The sequence below is a fragment of the Lycium barbarum genome, chromosome 3, assembly GCF_019175385.1.
Source record: "Lycium barbarum isolate Lr01 chromosome 3, ASM1917538v2, whole genome shotgun sequence".
NCBI classification, from domain to species: domain Eukaryota; kingdom Viridiplantae; phylum Streptophyta; class Magnoliopsida; order Solanales; family Solanaceae; genus Lycium; species Lycium barbarum.
Genome location: NC_083339.1, coordinates 5,090,627 through 5,104,400, shown reverse-complemented (window position 1 = coordinate 5,104,400; position 13,774 = coordinate 5,090,627).

The following is a 13,774-nucleotide window of genomic DNA, read 5'->3' as shown; positions in this document are numbered from 1 at the left end:
ATTTAATATATATATATATATATAAAGTTCAAGTCAAAGCTATAATATTCCCATGAATGCATAACATCTACATCACATAGTGATGAATTTACACTGCCAATTATAGGTTTACCTAAATTCAGTAACTTTGTCCAAACCCTCTATATATATATATTACAGCATTCACTAATATTATAAATATTTAACTGTGGACCCCATTATTATTATAATATTAACTTAAGATCGTATAACAACCCATAAACTTGAAATTATAGCTACGCCTCAACACCACATCGCCAAACTTCAAATGCCCCCTTCTACTTATATGAAAATTATTAATCGTTACAAACAAAAATCTAAAAAAAATTACTGCGGCAACTAGCACTAATTGAGTACAAATGATGGGATAATATAATCATGGAACTAATTGATGGTTATATATTCCTAGAGTTTTATGAGCAATTTTGATGTGATTTTTATGAGGAGCTAATGATTTTATACGAGGATGTGCTAATTTGCGTCGCTTGTTATCTAGGTGAAGACGAACCTAACTTGAGCAAAATGGATGAAACAAAGAAGAAACAAACAAGGATTTGAACGGACTGTTAATGTGACTGCTCACCACGGCGCGCAGGGGAAGCAGTGACGAGAAGTTTGTGCTAAGCATCTGCGCGATCAGACTTCCAGCAGCGCGACCGTGCAGCGGACTGACGAAGGGTTTTAAGTCGAGGGTAATTTCAAAATTTTACGGACAAAACCCTAGAGTTATATAATATTATAGCTAATCTCAATTAGGTTATCTTGAGACTTTTGACCTAGGGAGCATTGGAGGCGCGTAGAAGAGTTCAGACGCCCGAATTCGTTACTTTCCATCACGATTCGATTCAATACAGAAATTTGGATCAATCGTCGGTTGTAATGTTTTCTAGTTCTATTTCTTCTATGTTCTTTTATTCTATTATGGAGTAGTTTTCTCATAGGGTTTCGACAAGACCTATGATTGATTGATCTTTTTAGATTCGATTCTTGTTTTATTGCTTGAATTCGTTAAATGAGTTTTGCATTGATTTCTAGAGCTATTTACTATTGTATTTAATCGAAAGAGGAATATCTTTGTATTATTGTGTCTAGTTTAAATTGGTGATTCTTCTAAGTAACCGAAAGAGCTTCTTGAATTATTGGTTGAACCAAAGAGGAAAATATTCGAGAGACGTTTTCCTTGAGACTATTCTTGCATATGTTCACAGACTTTTTATTAGTCTTGAACTCATGGATAGTAGTTTTAATTGATTATCGAGATATTCTTGGATGCTTTAATCGAAAGAGGAAGAGTTTTATGAATTATCTTAATATAAATCTAATTTAGCTCATGATTGAATGATTCTGTTGAGTAATCGCAAGAGGTTCTTGAATGATTTATCTTGGGGTTATAAGCTGACGATATTCACGAGAAGTCGTCCAAAGATCTATTTCTATCCATAGTTTTTGAACATTCTCGGGGCTTGCGTTAGTTTAATTTGTGGAATCTGAATAAATAATCGAAGGAGGTTTGTTAGTTTCTTGAGTAAACAAATTACTTATTGATGAATACGAAAGACTCAATAAAATTAAGAAGATGATAAAACGAATCGGAGCTAATTGCTAAAATCATGCATGCATCTGTCTTGTCTACTACCCTTACTTCTCATATTGATTGTAACTTTTGCTTTCGTTGTCAATTATCTTTAATTACGATATATTCGATAATCGTGGTTTATAACCACAACAAAATAAAGGTGTGATCGCCTGAATAGTACCAAACAAGTTTTATTTGAGTAATCGTTTGTACCAATTCATGTGGAGACGATCTAAATACTATACTATCTTTGACTAGCGAAGCGCTTAGATTATCTTGTTTTTTACGCTCGTCACTAATTAATATCTATAACCAAACACGAAATAATATAATCCCACATCTTATTCCAAAATTATTATCTTTATCCCATCAACTGAAAGACCCTTGATAGTATAAAAATATAAAAGATTGTTATTCTAACTAGGCTTGATATGAAGAGCGATCTATTAGAAGAGCGATCTATTATTGTAAACTAACTCATTTGGTAGTAAAGAAATTTATAATTACCCGTGCACACACTACTAGAAACAAAGATTTTTTTCACCGATATTGAGTGAAGAATTTGTGTTATAAAATATGATTTTTCCACTTCATTTCCACTAAACCAGTTCACTGGAAGAACGAACGATAAAAAACAGGTTCCCATTAAAGTGTTTGGGAAATTTTCTAATTTTTCTGTACGAAGACACTACTATTTAGTGAGATAGTAGTCAATGGTTAGTAGTGACAGGATATAAATGGACAATACATACATATTAGTTAGCTGTAATACATGTGGATGAACTTGCTAAACAAAGATTCGTGGCAAAAGATACAGATTAGACAGACTATTTATATAAAGATTGAACTAACAGATAAAAATTATCTTAAATTAGCATCTTATCTACAATAACTCATTTCTTAATTAATATAATTACAGATTTACAGTATAGATCTTCCTCAAAAAATGAAACAGGACCCTAGCTAGTTGTGTCAATTGACAAAATAATCATTACAACTATGCAGTTGGTATGCTAAGTACTTTGATCCTATCAAATTAGGTTGTTTCAATTTGACTGACTATTAGATTGACTGTTCAAATAACAGTAACAAGGTCATTAATAAATGTTTCATTATTACTTCTCACTCAATGTTATCCATACGGGGGCTGACTTATTCAGATCTGTGCCGCATAAGGATGATTAAAGGGAAAGCGCGTCCTACTAGCATATTTTCGATACCTAGTGCTCGAACTTGAGACCGCTCACTAACGATGGAGAGACCTTATTCATCCCGCCACAATTTTTAGTGGTATAAATAACTTTTTTAGTAAACATGGCTTGATAGCCTGTTAAAAAATGGTAAACAACATATTACGATATTACAATAAGTAAAGACATGTTTAATTTCACGTATGATTACCTACTATAACAGTAAACTCAAAAAAAATTGTCATACTATATAATTGAGTTTTACCAACTCTATAAGATGAAAGTCCCGAAATTATTTTTGGTCAAATAAAGAAAATGAATTTACCTCTGTATATAACAGTAAAGTCACAAACCTTTTTTATCAACATAACCGTAAAGTTGCCTTGTTGAATAAATTATGTCGTTATAGTGTGTAAAGTTTAGTTACTTTACTGTTATAGTGACTAAAAGTCAGTTATTTTAATGTGACAAATTATTATTTTTTGGCTATACTGTTATAGTTGGAAAAAAAAATACTCTTTGTGATTATAGAGTTGATACTACAACAATAACAACATACTCAGTGAAATCCCACAATGTAGGGTCTGAGGAGAGTAAAGTGTACACTGACCTTACCCCTACCTTCAAGGTAGGGAGGTTGTTTCCGAAAGACCTTCGGTTCAAGAGAAATCATGGCAAAAAAGGTCAGATAAGGATAAACAATTCAAAGTAGTATGAAATTGAAAATAACGAAAGCGAAAAAGTCGTGATAAAACAGTTTAGAAAAAAAAATAGTAACTACAATAAATAAATAAGATAAAGTTTATGAATTTAACTCATCAAAATATGCTAATGGAGTAAAAATTCTTTAAATCTAAGTCAAGTCCTACTAATATTATCGGCTAAATTTTCTTCCACAGATAGTGATGTACAGAAATAGGTCGCCATGTGCTAATTAATTGCTACTCTTATCTCAAAAGTCATTTACATATAATTAAAGATGATGTTGAATTTATCTCCAAAAGTACCCCCATTCCCCACCCCTCGCCAAACCCCACCAACCAAACTGCCCAATTCCCACTTCATCATTACCCAAAAAAGGGAAATTGCGTACTTGTTAACTTGATACAAGAACAAGTCAAAATTGAACCAAGAAAAAGTCACAATGCTCCACACTAGAAATTTTATTGTGTACTCCAAATTATGTGAATATATAGTAGTAGCATGGTGCACAAACCTAGCCTCTTCTATAATATGGCTTAAAACAATCAACAACAATTATTAATTATCTTGAATGGTCTCTTTTCCTTTATTTATAATCAATGTACATTAGGAAAGGAACTTATCAAACGTCAACAGAAAAACAATGCACAAAATTTCTTCTGAAAAGTATATTATATAGCAGGATTGACACAAAGAAAAATTATAGTTTCGTGAACCTGAAAAGTTCTACCATTTAGACAAAGTCATGTCGACACTAGTTATGAAACTACAGTATATGGGATTTGAATTAAGGTTAATATCACTTTGGTCCCTCAATTAGGTAAATTTTAATTTTAATCCTTGTAATATCTGATTAATCATTTTAACTTTCAATTAATTAAACGTGTACTTTTGAATAAAGTGCTAGCTATAATCAATGTCTAATAGAAAAGAAACTTATCAAGCGTCAACAGATCAAATAACAATATATAAAACATCTTCTGAAAAATATATTGTATCGCACAATTAACACTAAGATAAAATTGTAAGTTCGTGAGTCTGAAAATTTCGTCATTTAGACAAAGTCATATGCACACTAAATATGATCAAACTTAACTATATGGATTTGAATAATGTCCCATTATCCCACCCTCCCCCGTTATGGTGTGTAAGTGTAGAAACGTTGGCGACTTTGCCTCCCTATAGTCAAAGGCTTCAAATAAAAAGGAAAAAGTAAAAATAAAAACAAGCGAAAGTTTAAAATTAATTTGATAAGCCTAAGTTGAACACACATACACATACACACACATATATAATATACTTTATTGAAATGTGTTAGCATGTAACCATCAATCAAAATATATGTAATATTATAAACCCTAAGGTTCTATACGTTCATTATAGATGATGTTTCTAAAATTTAACTTCATATGAGCCCTATCAGAATAAGTTTAAAATGCCATGCTATACTCAAGAAAATACCAAAAGACGAACTAGGGAGGACTTTCTATAATAAGGACAGTAAAGGTGTGTTTAGTGCCTAATTATTTAAGTTGTATTAATTTCCAGAGTCCATTGTTTAACCAATAATCGAACTTAATCAAGGCAAAGCTTCATGGTGTGTAGGGAGAGGTCGTAGACTTGAAAATATGAGGTTCTGATGTTTGGTTAAATGTGACACAAATTGATGATTATCCACTAGGTTTCTTTAACCAAGCTACTGCTCATGAGTCGCCGGCTCATTCTTCAACAGGCACGCAGTTAGTGTCATGACTCCTATCATTGTTTGGGAGCTTACAGTTTTAGTTCTATTTCACCATATCGGCCACTATATGATGTACACCAAGTTTTTAGCAATAAATTCATTTTACTTTCTTATCACAATTTAACATGCGTTTTACGCATTCCTTTATCATGAAATCCTCATTATGCATTTTAAAGTTCTCTTTTTCAATTTGAAGTTCTCTGAATTTAAGTTAACGTATAATTATTTGATACCCCATTAAGCAAAATGTGTAAAATATGTTATGCATCGATTGATTTGATGCATTAAATTTTTCCATAATATAGTGACTAAGGTAACTTCCTTTGAAATTTTTAGAGTAATTGGATATGCCTAAATTTGGATTGGAGATATTGCCAAGACTTTGCATGGAAAGGAACGAGCCAAAGATTTGACTTAGAAGAGACTATTAAGGAGATGACTGTCTTTATGGGACCATTAGATTTGAATTAGACACCACTTAAGATTATATTAAAATAAAATAATGTCACTAATAATTTTGTAAATACGCAAACCAATAGAATATGGATGGCTGTCAGATAAAAAAAGGGAATACTAGCATTTCTAGTCCCTCAAATATTAACAAATTTTAACTTGGTCTTTGTGATTTTTGGTTGAGCATATTTGACTTTTAATTAATTGATATTTACACTTTTGATCATTCAAAGTGTATATGAATCTTCACAGAGTTAACAAATTACTAAGTGTTAAACTATTCAATTATCGATGTTATGTTAGATTTGTATTGTTACTCTATATTTGAGGGCCTAAGAATTCTAAGATATCACATATTTCTCATTTGAACATTTTAGAATTTAAAGGTTAAATATGTTTACCCAAATGTTACTAAAACGAAAATCAGAGGGACCAATTCCTTAAAAAAAAATATTTGCCAGAGCAATGACTTTTTCTACATTATAGTGTGGTCCAACTATAAAATCTAGATCACAAATTTAGGGCCGGGGAAAAGGGGTGGGGGTCCCATCTATAATATTATTATTGACATTTATAACGATTGGAGCATAATTTTGACCTTCTCCATTTTGTACTGCTAATAATTTTTCTAGCAAATGTTAGTTGCTACTATTATTGGACCATTATGAAAAGCATCAAACTCTGTAGGATGATTGATTTATTTATTTTTCAATTAATTAAACCTTTCGTGTGATAAAGATAGAGAAATATAAATTACTAAATAATTAATCGGTGGAGGTCAAAATCTCTTGATTTGTTTCTTTTCAAATAATCTTTTAACATTTCGTGTAAAATTTGATTAAATATTTGGGTTTGATTGAGAAAGGACAAATTTACTAAGCCTCTGTTTGGATGGTCGTCATCGTTTCATAATGTACAGAATGATATTATATAGTATGGTATTGTACTGTATTAATAAATACAATGTTTTCATAGACAATATCGTTTGTTTTGGTTTAATTACATTTTGGCCAAATACATAGATCCCCCTAAAGTTGATAGAAAATTCCATTTAGGCACCTCTCCATAATCCATATTCTAGCTATTTCCCTTTCTGTTTTTCTTCTCCACTAACAAATACACCCTTTGAATAGAAGAGCCAAATTTTTAATATGTACCGATGAGATGAGGAGGTGCTAGTCTGTGTTAAGTTTCGAATAGAAGAGCCAAATTTTTAATATGTACCGATGAGAAGAGAAGGTGCTAGTCTGTGTTAAGTTTCTATAATATTGAAGGTTTATTAATGGTGAAAATCCAAAGAGAGAGAAAACATGGGAAAAAGGAATAAGACAAAAGTAAAATAGGAAATAGACTACACGTGTAATCGTTTAGTTGGGCGTTTTGCCACATCAGTTGTGTGCCAACTTTAAGGGGTTGTGTATGCATTTACCTAACATTTTTATTGTTTGTTTTGATTGTATGTGATAAGATATGATATCTTGTGTTTTGATGATTTGCCAAACTCTCAAGGAACCGGATAGAGACCAGGTCCCCTGGCCTGACTGCCCTACAGGTCAACGATACAGCTGTAAACAGTGGCGGAGCCAGAATCTACACTAAGGGAATTCAAAAATATAAATGAGTAAACAAACGAAGAAGTAAAGGGGGTTCAACATCTATTATATATACATAAAAAATAATTTTAACCTTGTATATTTGATAATTTTTTGTCGAAGGGGGACCTCTAGCCACTACCTACATTCGCCCCTGGCTGTAAAGGCTGCTACACTGTACCGACTGGCAGCAGTGCAGCAGCACAACTGCATTGGACCAAAAGATGTATTGTCCCTATCCCTATCACATGATTCTCACATACTTTCCAACATATATGCAACATGTTACAAGGTTTAACCTCACACTTTGAGAATCAAAAAGGATTATTGTGCTTTCAAGAGGCAGCCGCCACTCCTTGCAAAGTGCTCATTCAAAGATCAAGCTACAACAACTAAAGGAACCAGTTTTGTATTCAGTGTCTATGTCTTAGGTTCTTTTAGTTGTTAGATCTTTGTCTTTTGTTCTTTAATTCTATTCCTACACAGCTTTCAAGAAGTGTAATAGTAGGACAGATCTACAACCCTTGTTAGTTTATGTTCTTGGCTAGAGTTAGTCAAGGTGTGATTGGATTCTTGGCTAGAGTTAGTTAACAATTGTCTTTGCAATAGAGTCATTGTAAAGGGCTTAAAATAGAGGTATTTTAAGGGGTAGGGATTACGAGTTTAATTCCTAGGTTGCAAAAGGTTGTAATTTGAAATTGCTCTGTTTAGTGAAGTTGGAAATCCTACTGGAGTAGGTCGTGGTTTTTAATCCCTTGAGCAACGAGTTTTTCACGTAAACATCTTGTGCAAATTTACTTTCTGTCGTTTATATGAGGGAACAGATAGAGAACTTGGTTCTCTATAACAACATGTAAGTTTACTGACATACCTTTAACTTAATTACAAACTAGTTTGTATATGTTAATAAAATTAGGCTAAAGGATAAAATTGAAACTTTAAAAAATAAGTAGGTGATGGTTGGGGGATAGTGGGGGGTTGCGTGGGTGGTGGGCTGGTGGGGGTGGGGTGATGGGGGGTGGTGGCGGGGTGAGGTTAAGGGTGGGGGTCTAATGGATAAATGAAATACATATCCACACAATCACTAAATTCGTGGTTACAAAAATTGTGTTTTTTCATGGTTATATAACCACAGAATTACAACGAGTTTACAATACCATACAAAATATAAACTTATGGGAGTAATTGTTAAAAATATCTACCAACTTATGAGTCTTTTTTTACAAAATATAAATTTATGGGTCAAGTTTTATATTTAAAAAATTTGAAATCATGGTTTGAAACCTGAGATGAAATGCATGTCCAAACGCTGATTTCATCTCATGGTTTCAAATCGCATATCCAAACGCCTACTAAAGAACAATAAAAACAAATATGAGTTCATCATGGACAAGCAATGAAGCCATTTCTAGAGCTATGGCTATAGTTACGTCGATTAATCAACTAGTACAGAGATGTCTTGCTATAATATTCAAGTCAGTATTTATTTCCTATTAATTTTGCATTTTTAAATCTATTCAATGCACTTTCTTTGGGAAAAGGCAAGAAAGAAGAATTATTTTTAAGGGTAAATACTTATCCGTGCAGGATATTTATATCAAATTAATTCAATTTATCATGATTAAGTAAATTAATAAAGTGAAAATATATATTAATTAACGATGATTAAGTGATACTCCTTTCATCTCATTTTTAACTGTCGCTTTAATTATTTTTCACGCTCTTTAAGAAAAACAATAAATATATAATTTATTAAGTCACCCCTATTGGTTATAGATTTCAATGTACATTTAGGAATCTAATACTGATAAAAATGTACCTAGCTTGTACGTACATGTATTATGATATGTCTTTTTTTTTTTTAAAACAAGAGAACTCGCAGCTGCTATCCTTCGGGTGCACACAAGGTAAACTTCACTCTAGTGTAATAACCTGCAAGCCGCATAAAAGAGGTAAACCGCACGAGGCTTGCGAGCTCGACTGAGAAAACATCTAGGGGGTTCGAACCTGAGACCCCCTATTTGGGAGATCACCTCTGCTCTGCTGCTTAACTAACTCGGCCACCCTCGCGGATTAGATATGTCATCAATATAATGAGAATGCATGAAAACGGCCGGTAAAAACGCTTAGAAAATGTTGCTCAATGAAATGGAAGTTCTTTATGTTCATGTACGGATTGCATATTGCTAGTTTAATAACTACATATGCAGGGTGGTTGAACGCTATCCAAATAACCACCTATAATTGTCGCTAACAATTAAGAGAACAAAAGGACAAAAAAATATTGGGGAAGGGTGAGTGGAAAGGGGGGTGGGGTTGTTGATTAACTTTGTGATTTTATATGTATTGGACTTGGAACATGTTAGTTAAATTTACTTTACCTACCAGTCTCTTGATAAATGTACTCTTTTTAATCTTCTTTTTTCCATCTAATGATTGTTTTGTACTCCTAAACCAACTTTCACCAACATTTTAGTTTACGTACGTCTTATTCCATTCATAACGGTTTTACTACTGCTACTACATATTTATAGTACTATAAGAATTTAATTATCACAAATCAAAAGAAAAAATTGATAGGTTAAAATTTCATTCATTGAAGCTTTGCCCCTTTTAATTGACATATTTTTGTTTCTTTTAAAATAAAATTTCTTAAAAAAAGAGTCCATTGGAAAATTAAGGTTAAAAATACTTTTAGTGGTTGAAGAGACATCGGTCAAATTAAAGATTAATAAAAAATGAAGCTAATTAGCTAATAAAATCTTAGGTGATATCATGGTGTGATTACTGATGAATGCAAAATCTATCATGGCGTTATCACAATTCGTATGCACACACACGCATAATGCCCGTAAACTTAGGATATGCTATTCAATCATCTCCTTCTTAATCATCTTTCTATAATATATGTAAAATTAAGAGCCGATCGAAAAACTTTTAGATACCATCCTAAAATGCCCATTCTCCAAAATTTCTGGTGCATATGGGTAAAAACAAATTAATTTAATATTGTTTATATATGTTGAATCTAAAACACCTTTGACGAAATTCTTGATTTCTTTGTTGATTAAGTTGTACGGTTCCCATAGTATACTTATATGTACAACTAATTGGTTCCATGATATTGTGCATTGCAGTCATAGTTATACCACAAGAATAACTAAAAACGTATGTACCGTCTCTAAATCTTAGGTTATCCCTGTCATAAAATCATGTTGTAAAAATTCTTAGTGAAGTTGGATAAGTCTGGTTCCCTTGAACGTGACTCTTTCTTTTCTTAACGTGGAATCTTGAATTGAAAAATGATACCAAACAAAGGAAAATATTTTAATAACAAACTACATGTTACGTGTGGAGGTACGTTAAGATTAACGTACGTGGTCAAGCTATATATAACTAATTATGATTGTGAGTGTAGCAAATTTGACTTTGGTTCTTTTAATTTATTCATTTCGTTTTTTTTTTCTCATGTGTTATTAAGAGCCTAGTTGTTTCTCACCATATATATTTAATTAAGCACTTAGCTTATGCTACCATATATGGTGTTGTTCATAGGTATTAAATCATATTTTTTGAACCACAAAGTTTAGGACAATTTTTGGTAGAAGGTAGTTGACATTTAGATGTAGGAGATAACCATATCTGAATTAAATAAATACTTTTACCAAATTGAATAAATGTGTGAAACCTAGCTACTTATGCTTGAAAATGGTGTCCTTAAAGAAGAAAAAAAAACTTGCACAAAAATAGGAGAGAAGTATGGCAAAATGCCCAATGGGCCGGCGACCTTATTTTTTTTATTTTTTTTTTTAAAGAGAAGTATGGCAAAATCAGAATTTTTACTAACGGTGTTTGAGTGTGTTCAAGATTTAATATATATAAAAGAAAAGTATCACCAAAAGTTGTGGTGGGATGGATGGGACCCCACCACCCTTAATCAAAGGTATCAGATTCGAGTCATGAGCATTAAAAAAATCCCGCTAGGCAGCGATTCTCCCTATAATAAGCCTTATACACGGTGCGGATCCAGATTAGTCGGGATTACAATACGGGTGCCAATACTAAGTGGGAAACCAAAAAAAGTATGAAAAAAATATATATTTTGACCTATATACACACCGCAGTCGAGTTTATGTGGCTCCATCATAGAAATCTTTTAAAACAGAAAATCACCTGAAATAATAAATCACGTCTATTTTGAATTATTTAACAAAAATTCTGAATCCGCCAATGAAAGATACCGGTAGATATGTAGAACAAACAACAACTTGAATTTCATTTGAGGAGGAATAAATCACGAAGATAAAAGAGGGGAAATATGGTTGAAGGAGTGAAGGACGAAGGTTAAAAATAACCTTATTTAGTTTCCATTTCATAGAAACTAAATATTAAACTTCCAAATTAAAATCCCTATAATTTAGTTGAACGTGAATCAATCCCAAACTAAACTCTTCCTATTTTTTTAGGCAGAATATTTATCTTCCATACTTCATACAATAATTCTCAAAAATAAAAAAAATGTTCCTTTCCTTTTTAAACGTTTTTTTTCCTATTTTCTTAATACATGTAAAATTTATAGCATAAATCCACATGGTATTTTCGAAATTTATACCATAAATATACTTAGTACTTTTGAAAAAATATATTTATAGCATAAATATACATGGTATTTTCTAAATATATATTTTTACCACAAATATACGTTGTATTTTTGCAAAAATATATTTATACTATAAAATATACATGTTAGTTTTACAAAAATATATTTATACCATAATACATGGTATTTTTTTCAACTGAAAAATATTTTATATGTAAAAATATTTATCAAAATATGCAAATGTTACCTTTAGATCTCATAAATTTATAATAGAAAAAATTGCAACCGTTGGATGAATACATGTTTATATATATATATGAAAGATGTGTCAAGGGTAAAATAACACTAACAACTCGTTTTGGTATAGGAAGAGAGAGAAATGAGTATACATAATAATAGGAGAATAAAAATGAATCCTTGATTAGTGGACTTATTCTTTTCAAATATTTTTTTAACTGTATGGATTTTTCTAAAATATATACCGAAAATTATAAAACCTGCTATTTTTGCGGAACACTAATAATTGTGTTAATTATGTGCCTAAACTCAATGACAAACAATGTCATTTGAAATAGGTGTAAAAGACAATTGAATTAACTGATTGCTTCAACAAAGACGGTGGCCCAATTGTATATGGGTCGGGTCTGAGCTATCCCCTAACACGCCTCCTACTCTTCTCTCTATCTCACATTCTCAGAAACCCTAACCCGCCGCTACCTCCTTCTCTCATACACTCTCATAAACCTTAACCCGCTGCCATGTCTAACTCACTATGTTCTATTTGTTTCGCCACATGAAAAATGTCTCTTGTATGTTCTGCTGTTTCCAACCCATTTGCTTCTATTGCTACTATTTCCAACCCCATTCCTTCTATTGATGTTGTTTCCAATACCATTCCTTCTGCTACCACCACTGTTTAGGACACCATCAATCTATCTACATCCACCACTATCAGCCTTAGCACAAATCGTATTTCTGATTACAAAGATTTTGATTATGGTGGTCATTACGACCACAACAATGGGTTCGACCATGAGCCCGATGATGAGTTCAACCAAGAGGCTGAGTTGGTTGAGAATTAGGCTGAGGCTGAGTTGGTTTTCCTGCAGAACAACAACAACCGCATCCTCCTCCTGCCATACCTGTGCAACAGCAACAACAATAAAATTAGGGGCCTAAAGCCGATATTTAACAAGAGCCTATGTTTTTTTTTTATTTCACACTTGTTATTTATAGTGTGGTATTCTTAAAAGTTTAAAGTCTTTAACTTCACATAGTAATATTATTGCTTATTATTTACACTAGAAGGATTAATTCAAGTTAATAAGATGATAACCATGTGTCTGCAATACAATTCGTTGGATGATGTTGTATAAAATTGTATTTCTTATGAAGATGTGAATAGATTAATTCAAATTCTATAATATATCTACCATAAAGAATAGACAGTTTGTCTTTCCTTCTTTTTTTTCTATAATGATTTTTTACTTTTTAGTTTTCTACAAATTACAATATTATCTAAGCGGAAATAAAATCATAAAATTCATTATTAATTAAAAAAATTGGAGCCTCAAACTTTTGGGGGCCTAAAGAAAATGCTTCACTAGCCTCCCCCTCGAGTCACCCCTGATTTTGGCATGAAGTTCAGTTAAACAAAATCTTGCCCATAAACGGTACCTTTGTTCTTCGAATTTCAATAATCTAGCACACGATTCAACATCTTAATCTACCTCAATATAACTGAGCTCAAATTTGAAACATAAGTCCTAAATATCATAAACAAACAAATTTGAGAGCCTTTCAAGTGAATTCTAATATCTATCCATGATTTCTAAATAAGAATTCACTATTCCTAACCTATGGTTTTCAAGAAAACCCATCACAAGGATTCAGGACTAA